At 44.3% G+C, this 20,263-nt stretch overlaps 1 protein-coding gene across 2 annotated transcripts in view; it reads right to left on the bottom strand.

Annotated features, from left to right (window-relative positions):
* LOC138658174 (uncharacterized) overlaps positions 1-20,263 on the bottom strand; it is a 440,980-nt gene that overhangs the window by 229,250 nt on the left and 191,467 nt on the right. The window lies entirely within an intron of this gene.

The raw sequence follows: 20,263 nt of genomic DNA on the forward strand, positions 1-20,263 counted from the left end.
TAATCTTCCCTTCATCTCTAAACTCCTCGAACGCCTGGTCCACTCCCGTCTTACCCGCTATCTCTCAGATAACTCTCTTCTCGACCCTCTTCAATCTGGTTTCCGCTCTTTACACTCTACTGAAACTGCCCTCACTAAAGTCTCTAATGACCTACTAACAGCTAAATCTAATGGTCACTACTCCATGCTAATTCTCTTGGATCTCTCTGCAGCATTTGATACTGTGGATCATCAGCTCCTCCTCACTATGCTCCGCTCCATCGGCCTCAAGGACACCGTTCTCTCCTGGTTCTCCTCCTATCTCTCTGACCGATCCTTCACTGTATGTTTCGCTGGTTCCTCCTCCTCTCACCTTCCCCTTACTGTTGGGGTTCCTCAAGGATCAGTCCTAGGCCCCCTCCTCTTCTCTTTGTATACTGCCCCTATTGGACAAACAATCAGTAGATTTGGCTTCCAGTACCATCTCTATGCTGACGACACCCAACTATACACTTCTTCTCCTGATCTCACGCCTGCCTTATTAGAAAACACCAGTGATTGTCTTACCGCTGTCTCTAGCATCATGTCCTCCCTCTATCTGAAACTAAACCTGTCAAAAACTGAACTCCTCGTGTTTTCTCCCTCTACTAACCTACCTTTGCCTGACATTGCCATCTCCGTTTGCGGTTCCACCATTACTCCAAAGCAACATGCCCGCTGCCTTGGGGTCATCCTTGATTCTGACCTTTCATTCACCCCCCACATCCGATCACTGGCTCGCTCTTCTTACCTGCATCTCAAAAACATTTCTAGAATTCGCCCTTTTCTTACTTTCGACTCTGCAAAAACTCTTACTGTTTCACTTATTCATTCTCGTCTGGACTATTGTAACTCTCTACTAATCGGCCTCCCTCTTACCAAACTCTCCCCGCTCCAATCTGTCCTGAATGCTGCTGCCAGGATCATATTCCTCACCAACCGTTACACCGATGCCTCTACCTTGTGCCAGTCATTACACTGGTTACCCATCCACTCAAGAATCCAGTACAAAACTACTACCCTCATCCACAAAGCACTCCATGGCTCAGCACCACCCTACATCTCCTCTCTGGTCTCAGTCTACCACCCTACCCGTGCCCTCCGCTCCGCTGATGACCTCAGGTTAGCATCCTCAATAATCAGAACCTCCCACTCCCGTCTCCAAGACTTTACACGTGCTGCGCCGATTCTTTGGAATGCACTACCTAGGATAATACGATTAATCCCCAATCCCCACAGTTTTAAGCGTGCCCTAAAAACTCATTTGTTCAGACTGGCCTACCGCCTCAATGCATTAACCTAACGATCCCTGTGTGGCCTATATTAAAAAAAAAAAAAAAAAAAAATTAATTAACTGGTTCATGCAGCTTTACATGAACACCCAAGCCTTACACTATGGCTGGTCCGAATAACTATAGCAATTGTTACCATCCACCTCTCGTGTCTCCCCTTTTCCTCATAGTTTGTAAGCTTACGAGCAGGGCCCTCACTCCTCTTGGTATCTGTTTTGAACTGTATTTCTGTTATGCTGTAATGTCTATTGTATGTACAAGTCCCCTCTATAATTTGTAAAGCGCTGCGGAATATGTTGGCGCTATATAAATAAAAATTATTATTATTATTATTATTATTATCTATTACTATACACATCTGGTAGGTCATTCGAGAAAATCCAAAGTGATAATACACATTTACTTTATAGAATACATATATTAAATGGATCAAACAGTTTAATGCAGTTATTATATGTAGATTGCTTCAACCAGGTCCTTACAGTAAAAAACATAAGTAAGAGTCAGTCTGAAGAAACAATTTAAAAAAAGTATATGTACAGTGGGGAAAATAAATATTTGATACACTGCCTATTTTGCAAGTTTTCCCATCTACAAAGAATGAAGAGGTCTGTAATTTTTATCATAGGTACACTTCAACTGTGAGAAGTAGAATGTAAAAAATAATCCAGAAAATTACACTGTATGATTTTTGTATAATTAATTTGCATTTTATTGAATGAAATAAGTCTTTGATACAATTAAAAAACAGTACTTAATATTTGGTACATGAACCTTTGTAATTACAGAGGTCAGACGTTTCCTGTAGTTACTGACCAAGTTTGCACACACTTCAGCAGAGATTTTGGCCCACTCCTCCATACAGATCTTCTCCAGATCCTTTAGGTTTCGGGGTTGTCGCTGGGTAACATTGAGTTTTACCTCCCTACAAAGATTTTTGGGGGGGTTCAGGTCTGGAGACTGGCTAGGCCACTCCAAGACCTTGGAATGCTTCTTAAAGAGCCACACTTTAGTTGCCCTTGCTGTGTGTTTCAGGTCCCCTTTGCTGAAAAGCACCCCAAAGTATAATGTTTCCTCCATCCTGCTTCACTTTTGGGACTGTGTTCTTGGGGTTATTCTCATCCTTCTTCTTCCTCTAAACATGGTGAGTGGAGTTGATACCAAAAAGTTCTATTTTGGTCTTATCTGACCATATGACCTTCTCCCATGCCTCCTCTGGATCATCCAGATGGTCATTAGTAAAATTCAAACGGGCCTGGACATGTACTGGCGTTAGCAGGGGGACTTTGCAAGATTTTAATTCATGACGGCGTAGTGTGTTACTAGTGGTAGTGTTTGAGATTGTGGTCCCTGTTCTCTTCAGGTCATTGACTAGGTCATCCCATGTAGTTCTGGGCTAATTCCTGACCTTTCTCAGAATCATCCTTACCCCACAAGGTGAGATCTTGCATGGAGGCCCAGACCGAGGAGGATTGACAGTCATCTTGTTTTTCCTCCATTTTCTAATAATTGTACCAACAATTGTGGCTTTTTCACCAAGCTGATTGCCTATTGTCATGAAGCCCATCCAAGCCTTGTGCAGGTCTACAAATTTGTCCCTGTGTCCTTAGACAGCTCTTAGGCTACGTTCACACTAGCGTTGCGCCGCCCTGCGCCCTGCGAAAAAACACGCACAAACGCACGCAAAAACGCGCGCGTTTTGCGACGCGTGCGTCGTTTTTTGACGAGAATCGGACGCACAAAAAATGCAATTTGTTGCATTTTCTTGCGTCCGACGCTAGCGTCGTAAACGACGCAAGTGTCAAAAAACGCCACCCAAAAAACGCACGCATCCCCTATGTTAAACATAGGGGCGCGTCGCCGCTGCGTCGCCGCTGCGTCGCCGGCGCAACCGCGACGCACATTGGCGGAACGCCAATGTGAACGTAGCCTTAGATCTTGGCCATGGTAGAGAGGTTGGAGTGTGATTGAGTGTGTGGACAGAGGTCTTTCATACTGGTAATTGAGTTCAAACAGGTGCAATTACTACAGGTAACGAGTGCAGAGTAGGAGGGCTTCTTAAAGAAAAACTAACAGGTCTGTGAGAGCCAGAGTTCTTGCTGGTTGGTAGGCGATCAAATACTTATTTCATGAATTAAAATACAAATTTAATTATGTAAAAATCATACAATGTGATTTTCTGGTTTTAATTTTTAGATTCTGTCTCTCACATAAAATTTACAGACCTCTCCATTCTTTGTAGATGGGAAAACTTGCAAAATTGACAGTGTATCAAATACTTATTTTCCCCACTGTATATGTAGCATGGAACATGCTTTCTATGCTTTTCTATCATACTTTTTCAATATTTGGAGATTTTTGGTTTGCTGCCTGTGGAAGTATATATACTTGTATAAACCGTCTCAGACTGGTGAATTCCCTAGAGGGCTTCCTCTGTGTTTATCACAGTACACTTAATGCACTATATACAACCTGGCATGCACATATATCATGATAGCTGTCATAAATATCACTCTTAGGGATCCTCACTTGTCACGTTGATGGGGGGCACCAATTCCACCCTACTGTATCCTCCATACACTTCAATGAAGATGTTGCTACATGCACAACACAGTCTTCTCACCATCGGAGAATGTGTTGGCTGTAAATTTGTGAATAAAGGTCAGGTAATATTTGCATGTAGCTGTAGACTGGGGCCCCACAATCTGTTACTGGTCGGCTCTTTGCACCCTGGTCTGACACTGATTATAATAAACAGTATATACTCTAACAAAGTTTACCTTTAATAAAATAAAATGTGACGTTTCTAAACTAAAGCTACTTTCCCACGATGAGCTTTTTGACGCTTTTTGCTGTGTCAAAAACGCAGTGTCTTACAGTTCCAGCAAAGTGGATGGGATTCCTAGAAATCTCATGCTTGTTGTGCTTTTTTTTTTTACATAAACGGACCTGTGGTGCGTGTTTCATATCTGCAGCATGCCATTTTCTCTTGTGGATACGCTGATTTATCTGTTTTGATTTTCCCTATAGATTTGCATTATATGTGGAAAATCTGCAGGTAATAAACACATATCCGTTTTTAGTGCATTTTCGTAGTGGAAACACATAAAAAACATGTAGACTTGACCTAATTATATTATTCAAGTTTTGACAAAGCCAAATATCAGGAAGTATAAAAAAGTAGCTTTATTTAAAGCATGACAAGCAAAAAGAGACAAAAACACAGCGTCAAAACACAGATTTAAAAATTGCGCACAAAAAACAAAACTGAATTAAGCTACCGCCGATCACCTACAGCTCTGGCAAAAATTAAGAGACCACCACATCAAAACCCTATCATGGGCAGCCCAATCTCCAGACCTGAATGCCCTTGAAAATCTCTGGAATGTGTAATGTAACCAAGAGGATGATGGATAGTCACAAGTAGGGTTGAGCAAAACGGATCGGACAATTTCAAAAATCTCTGACTTTTGGCAAAGTCGGGTTTCGTGAAACCTGACCCGATCCTAGTGTGGGATCGACCATGAAGTCGGCAATCTTCGCGACAAAGTCGCGTTTCGTATGACGCTTTCAGCACCATTTCTCATCCAATGAAGGCGGACGCAGAGTGTGGGCAGCGGGATGACATAGGTGTCGGTCCCCACCATCTTAGAGAAGGGCATTACAGTGATTGGCTTGCTTTCTGCGGTGTCACAGGGGCTATAAAGGGGCGTGCAAACTGACCGCTATCTTCTGCCGATCTTAGCATAGGGAGAGGTTGCTGCAGCTTCATCAGAAGAAGGGATATAGTTAGGGAGGGAAGATTAACCCCAAAACTGCTTGTGCTGTAGCGATTTCCACTGTCCAACACCACCTTTTCTTTGCAGGGACAGTGGAGTTTTTTTTTGTGCATCAGCGCTGTAGTTTATTAGGCTGCCCCATAAGGCTCCCTGATAGCTGCACTGCTGTTTGTACGCCGCTGTGCAAACCAACTGCTTTTTTTAAAGCAAAAATCCTGTTGCTCCTTTCTGCACAGTTCTCTTGTTTCTTTGTCCACACTTTTGTGTTCAGCAGTCCTTTTTATTGCTGCCATACTTGTCCTTTGATCATTGTAGGGAGATTGAAATTGTACTACAGCCCTTGTATTTTTTAACCCCTTCACGACATGCGCCGTACTAGTACTGCGCATGCCGTGAATCCCCCTTTGATGTGGGCTCCGGCGGTGAGCCCACATCAAAGTCGCGACATGTCAGCTGTTTTGTACAGCTGACATGTGCGCGCAATAGCGGCGGGTGTAATCGCTATTCACCCGCCGCTATTAACCTGTTAAATGCCGCTGTCAAACACAGACAGCGGCATTTAACTACCGCATCCGGCCGGGCGGCCGGATATGACGTCATCGCCGACCCCCGTCACATGATCGGGGGTCGGCGATGCATCAGGAAGGTAACCATAGAGGTCCTTGAGACCTCTATGGTTACTGATGCAAGTCTGCTGTGAGCGCCCCCCTGTGGTCGGCGCTCACAGCACACCTGCATTTCTGCTACATAGCAGCGATCTGATGATCGCTGCTATGTAGCAGAGCCGATCAGGCTATGCCAGCTTCTAGCCTCCCATGGAGGCTATTGAAGCATGGCACAAGTAAAAAAAAAATGTTTTTAAAAATATGAAAAAAATATAAAAAATATAAAAGTTTAAATCACCCCCCTTTCGCCCCATCCTAAATAAAACAATAAAAAAAAACCAAACCTACACGTATTTGGTATCGCCGTGTTCAGAATCGCCCAATCTATCAATTAAAAAAAAGCATTAACCTGATCGCTAAACGGCGTAGCGAGAAAAAAATCCGAAACGCCAGAATTACGTTTTTTTGGTCGCCGCAACATTGCATTAAAATGCAATAACGGGCGATCAAAAGAACGTATCTGCGCAAAAATGGTATCATTAAAAACATCAGCTCAGCATGCAAAAAATAAGTCTTCACCCGACGCCAGATCACGAAAAATGGAGACGCTACGGGTATCGGAAAATGGCACTTTTTTTTTTTTTTTTTAGCAAAGTTTGGAATTTTTTTTCACCACTTAGATAAAAAATAACCTAGTCATGTTAGGTGTCTATGAACTCGTAATGACCTAGAGAATCATAATGGCAGGTTAGTTTTAGCATGTAGTGAACCTAGCAAAAAAGCCAAACAAAAAACAAGTGTGGGATTGCACTTTTTTTGCAATTTCACCGCACTTGGAATTTTTTTCCCGTTTTCTAGTAAAAGACATGGTAAAACCAATGGTGTCGTTCAAAAGTACAACTTGTCCCGCAAAAAATAAGCCATAACATGACCATATTGACGGAAAAATAAAAAAGTTATGGCTCTGGGAAGGAGGGAAGCGAAAAACGAACACGCAAAAATGAAAAAGGGCCGCGACTTGAAGGGGTTAATATATCTGCCAGCCAAGTTGTGCCACTTACATTGTGTAGTGTAATACACAGGGCTTGTTTTTTGCTGCAGTCTCCCCCCCAAAAAAGGTGAGATTTAAATTGACAACATGCTTCTATACATCAGTTCTGTTTGTCGTATATCTGCCAGCCACGTTGTGCCACTTATATTGTGTAGTGTAATACACAGGGCCTGTTTTTTGCTGCAGTCTCCCCTCAAAAAAAGTGAGATTTAAATTGCCAACAAGTTTCTATACATCAGTTCTGTTGGTCGTATATCTGCCAGCCACGTTGTGCCACTTTCGTTGTGTAGTGAAATACACAGGGCCTGTATTTTTCCGCAGTCTCCCCCCCAAAAAAGGGAGACTTAAATTGACAACAAGTTTGAATACACCTTCTACCTTGTTTTACAGTAACATATAACGGTTGTTATTTTGGTTCGATTTTCCCAAAAAATGAGGAAGTTTGGTGGAAGAGGCTGTGGCCGGTCGTTGCCAGTTGGTACTGATGGTGGTGGTGGAGCATTTGGTGGTAGTGGGAAAAGCAAAATAGCACCTAAGGCTGGAGGTGTTGAGCCAGCGTCATCGTCTGGCTACACAAGGCCTCGAAGGCTCCCTTATCTGGGAGTAGGAAAACAGCTTTTAAAGCCAGAGCAGCAGGAAAAAGTTTTGGCTTTCCTTGCTGACTCAGCCTCTGGATATTTCGCCTCCTCTTCAGAAAGTTCAAAATATAAAAGCAGCGAGTCGTCAGTGGATGCTCCCGGTCTGGACCAAGTCGCGTCCTTGTGTCCTTCACCCAAAGCAAAAGTGAAGGATGCGGCAGGCGACCCTACAGTTTACTCCATGGAGCTCTTTACACATACCGTGCCAGAGTTAGAAAGGGAAATAGTTAATAGCCCATTACAAGATGAATCGGACATGGAGTGCACAGATGCACAGCCACAGCTAGATTATTATGCTGTTCCATTGACTCAGATCACTACATTGCCCTCGCAGTGTACTGAGCCAGAATCTGACCCTGATGAGACTATGGTACCCCATCCCGAACGCTATAGCACTTTACACGGTGACACAGAGGAAGGTGCACATGACATTGAAGAGGAGGTGATAGATGACCCAGTTGTTGACCCAGATTGGCAGCCATTGGGGGGAACAGGGTGCCGCTAGCAGTAGCTCTGAAGCGGAGGAGGATGATCCGCAGCAGGCATCTACATCGCAACAGCTTTCATCTGGCAGGCCGTATCAGGCCAAAAACATTTGACAAAACCAAAAACACTTTTAGGACAACGTGGCCATCCGGTGAAAGGAGAACAGCGTGCAATGCCTGAAAAGGTATTCGATAGTAGGAAGAATGCAGTGTGGGAATTTTTTAACCAAGATCCGAATGATCCGCGTAAAGTTATCTGTAAGAAATGCTCAAAGACCTTTAGCAGAGGGATGAATGTCCAAAATTTAAATACAATGTGCATGCATAGACATTTAACCAGCATGCACTTGCAAGCCTGGACTAACTACCAAACGTCCCATACCGTTGGTGCACCCACTCAGAATGAAGGTACTCAGCAATGCTACATTGCTTCCCTCACTGTAAGCCCACCGGTTAGGACACCACAAACAACAAATGTGGAGGTATCGTCGCAAGGCCAAAGCAGTCAGGGAATCACAAGGTTCTTGGTAGGAAACACTGTAGGTAGGCCAACATCAAGAATACCATCACCAACCCTCTCTCAATCTGCCATGTCCACCACCACCCCCGCTAGTTCCACCATATGCAGCTCTCCAGTCCAGCTCACCCTACATGAGACTCTGGTTAGGAAAAGGAAGTACTGATCCTCTCATACGCGTACACAGGGTTTGAACGCCCACATTGCTAGACTAATCTCGTTAGAGATGATGCCCTACCGGTTGGTTGAAAGCGAAGCTTTCAAAGCCCTGATGGCCTACGCAGTACCACGCTATGACCTACCCAGTCAACACTTTTTTGTGAGAAAAGCCATCCCAGCCCTCCACCAGCATGTCAAAGACCACATTGTCCATGCACTCAGGCAATCAGTCAGTTGAAAGGTGCACCTCACAACTGATGCATGGACCAGTAGGCATGGCCAGGGACGTTACGTGTCCATCACGATGCACTGGGTTAATGTGGTGGATGCAGGGTCCACAGGGGACAGCCATAGTGGGACAGTTCTGCCTAGCCCACGGTCTAGGAAACAGTTGGCAGTAGGCATTCAACACCCCTCCTCCTTCTCCTCCAGAAGCGAAAGCTCGTCCACAGAGCGCAGTCGCCTGACCACTCCATCCACAGCTGCCAGTGTTGCACACGAGGTGTCACATTATGGAACAGCTAGTGGTAAGCGTCAGCAGGCTGTGTTGGAAATGAAGTGTTTGGGCGACAACAGACACACCGCGGAAGTACTGGCCGAGTACTTGCGGCAAGAAACTCAGTCATGGCTGGGCAGTGTACATCTTGAGGCAGGCAAGGTAGTCAGTGATAACGGAAGGAATTTTATGGCTGCCATAGCCCTTTCAGTACTGAAACACATACCTTGCCTGGCTCACACCTTGAACCTGGTGGTGCAGTGCTTCCTGAAAAATGATCCGGGGTTACCAGCCCTGCTCCTGAAGGTGCAAAGACTTTGCTCGCACATCCACCGGTCGCCCGTACACTCCAGCCGTATGCTGACCCATAAGTGATCGCTGAAGCTTCCCCAGCACCGCCTAATTATCGACGTTGCAACAAGGTGGAACTCCACACTGCACATGCTTCAGAGGCTGTGCGAACAGAGGCGTGCTGTAATGTATTTATGGGAGGATACACATACACGGGCAGGCAGTTGGATGGCAGACATGGAGTTTTCTGGTGTGCAGTGGTCGAAGCTCCAAGACCTCTGTCAACTCTTTCAGTGTTTTGAGGAATGCACACGGCTGGTCAGTGCAGACAACGCCATCATAAGCATGAGCATCCCACTAATGCGTCTGCTGATGCAAATTTTGACGCACATTAAGGAGCAGGTGTCTGTGGCCGAGGAGGAGGGAAGCCTTGATGACAGTCAGCCATTGTCTGCTCAGGGAACTCTCCTGGATGAGGTGGCGAACAAAGAGGAGGAGGAGGATGGGGATGAATATTTATGGGAGGAGGATGCTTCTCAGGGGGAAATAGAAACTGGTGGTGTTGCAAGGTCGGGAACAGGGTTTTTGCGGGAGACAAGTGTTGTTGATTTGCAAGAAAGTGCTCCTCAACCCAGCACAAGCAGTGAATTGACACCTGGAACATTGGCCCACATGGCTGATTATGCCTTGCGTATCCTAAAAAGGGACCCCCATATTATAAAAATGATGACTGATGACAATTACTGGTTGGCCTGCCTCCTGGATCCACGATATAAAGGGAAATTACAAAATATCATGCCACATGAGAACCTTGAGCAAATATTGGCTACCAAACAAGCAACTCTTGTAGACCATTTGGTTCAGGCATTCCCAGCACACGAGCTGTAGGGGGCAACATGGCAGAGGTGTTAAAGGTGCACAAATCAGAGGGGTTTTATGACCAGGTTGTGGAGTGATTTTGCAATGACCACAGACACGACAGGTACTACTGCATCAATTCAAAGTGACAGGAGACAGCATTCGCCCAGTATGGTTACGAACTATTTTTCCTCCCTTATCGATGTTCTCCCTCACAGGTCATTCCCCTTTGATTACTGGGCATCAAAAATAGACACCTGGCCTGAATTGGCAGAATATGCATTACAGGAGCTCGCTTGCCCAGCTGCTAGTGTACTATCAGAAAGAGTCTTCAGTGCTGCTGGTTCAATACTGACCGAAAAAAGGACTCGTCTGGCTACCCGAAATGTTGTTGATCTAACCTTCATTAAAATGAACCAATCATGGATTTTTTTCCCTGCTGACACGTGGCTTGCCTGAAAAATGTCTTGCTTTTGGCCTCCTCTTACTGACTGCTCCAATTCCTCCACTTGCAGCTGCTGAATGTCCACCATAGGCCATTTTTATACCTCCCTAAATGGGCTGACTCCCCCCACAGGGCCGTGGTCACCACTTGGCGCAAGCACCTGTGCCAGTGCCGTTTGCCTGGACAGGTGGGTGTGCCCACTTTTGGGCAACGACACTGGCACAGTGTCCCTCATAGTAAAAGGAAGTGTCTCTGAAGGTGGTGGTGCACACCCAACGTCAGACACACTGTCGTAATATGAGGGGCCCTGTGCCAGTATTGCCGCCCACGAGAGAGTGTTCCCCCCAGCTCGAACAGTGCTCTACCACTTGCAATACTTATCTCTCCCTGCTCCACCACTGTTGTGAATTCTGCTTTTGGGTTCCCTCCAGTGGTTGTAGGTGGGAATGCAGTTGTCCCTGAGTCGCAGTCCTGGCCAGGTGTATCTGCTGATTGCAGTTCTGACTGGGATATTTAGGTGTGCAGGATTCATTAGTCCTTGTATGAATTCAGCAGGAAAAAAGAAAGAAACCAGAACGTATCGTTCCTAATCACGTCTGACCACTTTTAACTAACAACCCAGCATAGCCAGCCACTAGACTCTAAAACTTAACATTTAATATGTATACCTCTAAAATTATGTGTACTTTAAAAACAATTAGGTGCTCATGTTTAAACGTGCACTAGACAAGAAAAATGGCATGATCTCACCCAATTGCTGTCTCTCTTCTTGTTGTAGATTCTTGTGCTTATTGAGAGCACGGCATGGGATGGAGACCAATAAACCTTTTCCAATGGGGGGGAGAAGAAAAGAAAAAAAAAAAAAAAAAAAAAGATATAGGTAGGTGGGGGGGAAGGGTTTGAAGCTATCTTCCCTGTCGTGCCCCGTGTATAAGACTCCCGCCCTAACAAGGGCAGTCCCCAAGTTTGAGCCTACTTAATGAAGCCCTTTGGTTAGTATAACCACCCTGGATGATATGTCCTCTTTCTCTTCCCAATGCGTTTCCCTCCCCGTTACGGGGGTTCATCAGGGGAATAAAATGTCCAGGTTAAATGTCCAGGTTAATGGCAGTCCCCTTATCCTCACATGGAGGACGCCGCTGAATGAGGCTATGTCTGCCACTGCAGAATACCTCCATTAACCTGGACATTTAACCTGGACATTTTATTCCCCTGATGAACCCCCGTAACGGGGAGGGAAACGCATTGGGAAGAGAAAGAGGACATATCATCCAGGGTGGTTATACTAACCAAAGGGCTTCATTAAGTAGGCTCAAACTTGGGGACTGCCCTTGTTAGGGCGGGAGTCTTATACACGGGGCACGACAGGGAAGATAGCTTCAAACCCTTCCCCCCCACCTACCTATATCTTTTTTTTTTTTTTTTCTTTTCTTCTCCCCCCCATTGGAAAAGGTTTATTGGTCTCCATCCCATGCCGTGCTCTCAATAAGCACAAGAATCTACAACAAGAAGAGAGACAGCAATTGGGTGAGATCATGCCATTTTTCTTGTCTAGTGCACGTTTAAACATGAGCACCTAATTGTTTTTAAAGTACACATAATTTTAGAGGTATACATATTAAATGTTAAGTTTTAGAGTCTAGTGGCTGGCTATGCTGGGTTGTTCATTAGTCCTTGCCAGTTGTCCATGGTTCTGGGAGGTTTTGGATCTTTGTCTGGTTCCTCCAGCCTTGCTGCCATTTCAGCAAAGATAAGTGTCTGGTTTTTGTTTCTGTGGCACACATGCTGTGTGCTTAATGATTCTGTGCTATTCATTTGTTTTCTCTTGTCCAGCTTAGATTGAGTCAGTGTTTTTCTCTGTCTTGCTGGATTCTCTGGAGTTGCAGATATACGCTCCACATTAGTGTTGAGCGATACCGTCCGATACTTGAAAGTATCGGTATCGGATAGTATCGGCCGATACCCGAAAAATATCGGATATCGCCGATACCGATATCCGATATCAATACAAGTCAATGGGACATCAAGTATCGGAATGTATCCTCATGGATCCCAGGGTCTGAAGGAGAGGAAACTCTCCTTCAGGCCCTGGGATCCATATTAAAGTGTAAAATAAAGAATTAAAATAAAAAATATTGTTATATTCACCTCTCCGGCGGCCCCTGGACATCAGCGGGAGGATCCGGCGTCCGGCACGGCTTCTTTCTTCAAAATGCGCGCCTTTAGGACCTGTGGAATGACGTCCCGGCTTCTGATTGGTCGCGTGCCGCCCATGTGACCGCCACGCGACCAATCAGAAGCCGCGACGTCATTCCTCAGGTCCTAAAAGGCGCTCATTCTAGGACTTTAGCTGAGGAATGACGTCGCGGCTTCTGATTGGTCGCGTGGCGGTCACATGGGCGGCACGCGACCAATCAGAAGCCGGGACGTCATACCACAGGTCCTAAAGGCGCGCATTTTGAAGAAAGAAGCCGTGCCGGACGCCGGTTCCTCGCGCAGATGTCCAGGGGCCGCCGGAGAGGTGAATATAACAATATTTTTTATTTTAATTCTTTATTTTACACTTCCGATACCGATACCCGATATCACAAAAATATCGGATCTCGGTATCGGAATTCCGATACCGCAAGTATCGGCCGATACCCGATACTTGCGGTATCGGAATGCTCAACACTACTCCACATCTTTAGTTAGATGGTGGAGTTTTTTTTTGTATTTTCTGCTGTGGATATTTTTGGAAGGGTTTTAATACTGACCGCTTAGTATTCTATCCTATCCTTTCCTATTTTAGCTACAGTGGCCTCTTTTGCTAAATCCTGTTTCCTGCCTGCGTGTGTCTTTCCTCTACTACTCACAGTCAATATTTGTGGGGGGCTGCCTATCCTTTGGGGTTCTGCTCTGAGGCAAGGTAGTACTCGTATTTTCATCTATAGGGGTATTTAGTCCTCCGGCTGTGTCGAGGTGTCTAGGATTTGTTAGGCACACCCCACGGCTACTTCTAGTAGCGGTGATAAGTTCAGGATTTGCGGTCAGTATAGTTTCCACCAACTCCAGAGAAAGTTCCATGCGGCTCCAAGGTCACCAGATCATAACACGCTGTGTAGTCTGTGCTGTTAAATCCTTCAATGGCACTGCCAATACAAATTTGTTGAAATGATAGATGATAGTTAAAATATACAGGGGCCCTGGCCTCCATTTAGACCAGTTAATACTTAGCGCCTACTACCACTGTCTGCTACTCAGCAGAGGAGCCCACCCCAGTTCCTAGCTATGCCACCTGGTTAGTCCTGTTACCAATTTTGAACTGCATTTAGTCAACTTTTTTATTTTAGGCCTATTATGTCTGTGTGAGCCTCTCATAACAGTTGTCCTTCTCCGCTGAAAAAAGCTATGCCGCCTGTTTAGTCCTGTTACCAGTTTTGAACTGCATTTAGCCTACTTTTTTATTTTAGGCCTACTAAGTCTGTGTGAGCCTCTTATAACAGTTGTCCTCCGCTGAAAAAAGCTATGCCGCCTGTGTACTCCTCTTACCAATTTTGAACTGCATTTCGCCTACTTTTTTATTTTAGGCCTACTAAGTCTGAATTAGTCTATGTTTGGATGTGCCGGTCAGGTTTTTGAAATGTATTCTTTAGCCTTCTGACTGAGCACTCCGCCTCTTAGCCACAGGTGTTTTAATTACAGCAGGTCCAATACCCCTCCACAGAGAGAGAGAATTTTAGTCTAGGAAGAGGTTTCACATGTACCCATTCAGATGGAGACGTTTATTCTCAGTGAGGTAAGGCAAGTTTAGGACCTGGTATAAGAGAGATGCCGTAAAGGGGCTACCAGGTACACATAAAATTGACCATTTTTATGCGCTAAACGCTCTCATTTTTCATATTTCTAGTGCAGTAATGCAGTTCAAATTTCGTATTTCAAGTTTGCATGTTCTAGCGCTACAGTGTGCTGCCTTATTTACTTTACTTTTTTATTTTAGACCTACTAAGTCTGTGTGAGCCTCTCATAACAGTTTTCCTCCTCCGCTGAAAAAAGCTAGGCCGCCTGTGTACTTCTCTTACCAATTTTGAACTGCATTTAGCCTACTTTTTTATTTTAGGCCTACTAAGTCTGTGTGAGCCTTTCATAACAGTTGTCTTCCTCCATTGAAAAAAGCTATGCCGCCTGTGTACTCCTCTTACCAATTTTGAACTGCGTTTAGCCTACTTTTTTATTTTAGGCCTTCTAATTCTCTGTGAGCCTCTCATAACAGTTGTCCTCCTCTGTTGAAAAAAACTATGCCGCCTGTGTACTCCTCTTACCAATTTTGAACTGCATTTAGCCTACTTTTTTATTTTAGGCCTACTAAGTCTGTGTGAACCTATCATAACAGTTGTCCTCTGCTGAAAAAAGCTATGCCGCCTGTGTTCTCCTCTTACCAATTTTGAACTGCATTTAGCCTACTTTTTTATTTTAGGCCTACTAAGGATGTCTGCGCCACTCATTACAGCTGTCCGCCATTGAACAAAGCTATGCCGCCTGTGTACTCCAGTTACCAATTTTGAACTGCATTTAGCCTACTTACTTATTTAGGCCTACTAACTGTGTCTGCCTCCCATTACAGTTGTCCTCCACTGAACAAAGCTGAGCCTCAATTTTCACCGTTTCAGATATTAAACTGCATTTGGCCTACTTTTTTGGTTGGGCCTACTAATGGTGTCTGCTGCTCCCTGCTTTTCTCCTCCACTGAACAAAGCTGAGCCTCAATTTTCACCGTTTCAGGTTTTAAACTGCATTTGGCCTACTTGTTTGGTTTGTCCTTCTAACGGTGTCTGCAGCTGCTTGTTGCTCTCCTCCACTGAACAAAGCTGAGCCTCAATTTTCACCATTTCAGATATTAAACTGCATTTGGCCTACTTGTTTGGTTGGGCCTACTAATGGTGTCTGCCGCTCCTTGCTTTTCTCCTCCACTAAACAAAGCTGAGCCTCCATTTTCACAGTTTCAGATATTAAACTGCATTTGGCCTACTTGTTTGGTTGGGCCTACTAATGGTGTCTGCCGCTCCTTGCTTTTCTCCTCCACTGAACAAAGCTGAGCCTCAATTTTCACCGTTTCAGATATTAAACTGCATTTGGCCTACTTGTTTGGTTGGGCCTACTAACGGTGTCTGCCGCTCCTTGCTTTTCTCTTCCACTGAACAAAGCAATGCCGCCTGTCTACTCCTGTTACCAATTTTGAACTGCATTTAGCCTACTTACTTATTTGGGCCTAGTAACTGTGTCAGCCACTCCTTACAGTTGTCCCCACTGAACAAAGCAATGCCGCCTGTGTACTCCTGTTACCAATTTTAAACTGCTTTTAGCCTACTTTTTTATTTTGGGCCTATATCTGTGTTTCCTCCTCATCCTGCCCATTGCCCAGCCACTGCTAGATGAGTCTGCTGGTACATTGACCCAGACCACTACATTCCCCTTGCACTCTACACAGCCAAAATCTGACCCTGCTGAAAGTCAGGTTCCCCTTCCCGCATACTAAACCACCTTACATGGGGACAAAGAGGAAGGTGCAGATGAAAGTGCAGGTTCCTTCATCAGGTGGGGCATACTCATTGGCACTGGCACAGGGACCCTCATAGTATACAAAGTGTCTCTGGCAGTGGGAGGCGCCGCCCGCCATCAAACACACCGCCGTACTATGAGGGGCCCTGTGCCAGTGCCAACTAGTGCCCCCCCCCTGCTTGCTCAGGATCGCAGCACTTGCAAAGTTGAAATACTTACCTCTCCCTGCTCCACCGCCGTGACGTATTCCGCGTTTCCCTGGCCCACGAAAATCTTGAGCTAACCCTACGCCCCCACAACTTTAGCCAAATGAGCCCCTGTTTTCAATGCCTAATTATTATTATAAAGTAAATTAAGATTGACAAGCTTCAGTAATATGAATTGATGTTTTTGGCATTAAAATGGACACTGTAGGTGTTTTCCTGTCCTCCACTCACTGCCAACTTTGATTCCCAATTGACTTGCATTGGGTTTCGTGTTTTGGCCAACCCCCGACTTTTCGCAATAATCGGCCGATTTCACCCGACCCGACTTTTGAGAAAGTCAGGTTTCGCGAAACCCGACTCGATCCTAAAACAGTAAAAGTCGCTCAACTCTAGTCACAAGACATCAAACAAAGAAGAACTGCTTACATTTTAATGCCAGAAGCAGTGTGAAAGACTGGTGGCAAGCATGCCAAGACGCATGAAAGCTGTGATTAAAAATCATGGTTATTCCACAATATATTGATTTCTGAACTTTTTCTGTGTTAAAACATTAGTATTGTTGTTTCTAAATGAATATGAACTTGTTTTCTTTGCATTATTTGAGGTCTGAAAGCACTGGTTTTATTTTTAAATTTTGACCATTATTCTTTGTCAGAAAAAAAAAATACAAAATGTATTGCTTGGAAATTCGGAGACAGATTGTCAGAAGTTTATAGACTAAAAGAACAATTTACATTTTAATCAAAAATATACCTATAAAGAGAAAAATAAGACAAACTGAACATTTTGCAATGGTCTCTTAATTTTTGCCAGAGCTGTATATGCAAGACAAATAACTGTCATTTACTGACCTGTTTAGTCAAGTTAACGAACACTCTATGCAAACAGAAAATCATCTATATATATAAGAGGCATCGTGATTACTCACTAATCCCGCCCCCTGCACAGTAGCTCTGCCCGCACACCATTACCACACACAATCCCGCCCCCCACCCCATTACCACACACAATCCCGTCCCCCAACCCATTACCACACACAATTCCGCCCCCACCACATTACCACACACAATCCTGCCACCCCACCACATTACCACACACAATCCCGCCCCACCACATTACCACACACAATCCCATTCCACCACATTACCACACATAATCCCGCCCCCCCACCACATCACCACAGATAATCCTGCCCCCCACCATATCATCACAGATAATCCTGCCCCCCACCACATCACCACAGATAATCCCACCCCCCCACCACATCACCACACATAATCCCGCCCTCATCTCTACTTTTGAACAACTCCATTGGTTTTAACAGATTGTGTACTGGAAAACAGGAAAAAAATTCCAGTTGCTGTGAAATTGCAAAAAAAAGTGCAATCCCACAGTTATTGTGTTTTTTTTTTACTATGTTCGCTAAATGCTAAAACTGACCTGTCATTATGATTCTCCGGGTCATTACGAGTTCTTAGACACCAAAAATGCCTAGGTTATTTTTTATTTAAGTGGTGAAAAAAATTCAAAATTTTGCTATAAAAAAAAATTGCGCCACTTTCCGAGACCCGTAGCGTCTCCATTTTTCATGATCTTTGGTTGGATGAGGGCTTATTTTTTGCAAGATGATGTTATAAAGTATTCTAATTTAAGGAGATAATTACTTTTGGGTTCTCATTGACTGTAAGCCATGATCATCAACATTAACAGAAATAAACACTAGAAATAGATCACTCTGTTTGTAATGATTCTATATAATACATGAGATTCACTTTTTCTATTGAAGAACTGAAATAAATAAAAATTTTGATGATATTCTAATTTGTGAGAAGCACCTGAATATATACAGTGGGTACGGAAAGTACTCAGACCCCTTTAAATTTTTCACTCTTTGTTTCATTGCAGCCATTTGGTAAATTGAAAAACTTCATTTTTTTTCTCATTAATGTACTCTCTGCACCCCATCGTGACTGAAAAAATAGAAATGTAGTAATTTTTGCAAATTTTGTCATAAGTATTCAGACACTTTGCTCAGCATTGAGTAGATGAACTCTTTTGAGCTAGTACAGCCATGAGTCTTCTTGGGAATGATGCAACAAGTTTTCCACACCTGGATTGGGGGATCATCTGCCATTGTTCCTTGCAGATCCTCTCCAGTTCCGTCAGGTTGGATGGTGAACGTTGGTATACAGCCATTTTCAGGTCTCTCCAGAGATGCTCAATTGGGTTTAGGTCAGGGCTCTGGCTGGGCCAGTCAAGAATGGTCACAGAGTTGTTCTGAAGCCACTCCTTTGTTATTTTAGCTGTGTGCTTAGGGTCACTGTCTTGTTGGAAGGTGAACCTTCGGCAAAGTCTGAGGTCCAGAACACTCTGGAAGAGGTTTTCATCCAGGATATATCTGTACCTGGCTGCATTCATGTTTCCTTCAATGACAACGGTAACAGTGCAGTGACATGACAAGAATCTGTATAACTAATTATGCAAAATAGCTGCAAGTCAAATTTATGTATGAGATAGCCCAGATGATTTTCTATAAAATGATGGTAGTCTCATGTTTGAAGTGGTAGTGGATTGTGAGATATGGAGCCTGAAAGTCAAAACTTGAAAACATTGTTACCCTTTTGCAACTCAGTATAAATGTAGAGGTAAGAGAATCTCTTTAATCTTTTTGAGTGAAAGTCTGGCTATTATAAGCTCTAGAAATTTTCCATTGGTTTTCAAAAATGGTTTTGTTCTGCTGTTACACTGGGGAGTACTAATAACGCATTGAGTCGGGCAGGTTTCTAAGTAAATAGAGGCTTTATGGTCCAGATTGCTAGCAGCCTATTTTTGTACAAAACATAACTGAATCATGTTGAGGCATTTTCTTCAAGAAAGCCATTTTTTAGTTAGAGGTTTAATATGTATATAAAATATATTAATAAAACTGTCCAAAGCTAGCCTGCAGTGAAGATTCTGAAGGAATGCAACTGATAAGCGACAGCTTGTGAAAATTGCTTTAGGAAGCATACATTATTGATATGTTGACTAACAGGTAAAAAAAACCCAATGATCATGTATCCTGTAAGAACTCCCAACAGCTGAACATGATATTCAGACATAAGGGAGCAAAACGCATCAGACATTTCTTTTATAAGTGTACAATTTTGAAGTTTTATGCTATGTATAATGTACTGTTACTATTAGAAGATGACTAAAAATACTTTCTTGTAACCATAATTTTTTTACTGTATTCTTCAGTTTTTACAAATAAAGGACCCCAGGATTAAAATAGTAAAAAAAATTAAAGACCCATTTCAGAAAAATAAATACTGCTGTATACTACCGTCCGCATTTATAATTCATGCTGCCCTAGGCACATAAAGTGGTCACACCCCCTACTGATCAGTCAGACTATGTGTATGTGCATTTTTTCTGACAGTACTGCTTGATTCTAGGCAGCAGCTTTATTAAACATTTAACCCCTTTCTGTCATTAGACGTACTATTCCATCCATGTGGGGTGGGCCCTACTTCCCATGGGCGGAATAGTACATCGTAGGCGATCGGCCGCACTCACAGGGGGAGCGCGGCCGATCGTCGCCAGGTGTCAGCTGATTATTACAGCTGACATCCAGCACTATGTGCCAGGAGCAGTCTCGGACCGCTCCTGGCACATTAACCCCCAGCACACGGCGATCAAAGATGATCGCAGCGTTGCGGCGGCATAGGGAAGCATCGCGCAGGGAGGGGGCTCCCTTCGTGCGTCCCTGAGACCCTCATACCAACGCGATGTGAACGTGGAGCGCCCCCAGACACAGGGCCACGCGTTTCGGTACCGAGCCTCTCTGGTTCGTTTCTGAGGTTGTCACGGTGGCTAGACCCGGTCCGCGACCCTGCTAAGGGG

The sequence above is a fragment of the Ranitomeya imitator genome, chromosome 1, assembly GCF_032444005.1.
Source record: "Ranitomeya imitator isolate aRanImi1 chromosome 1, aRanImi1.pri, whole genome shotgun sequence".
NCBI lineage: Eukaryota > Metazoa > Chordata > Amphibia > Anura > Dendrobatidae > Ranitomeya > Ranitomeya imitator.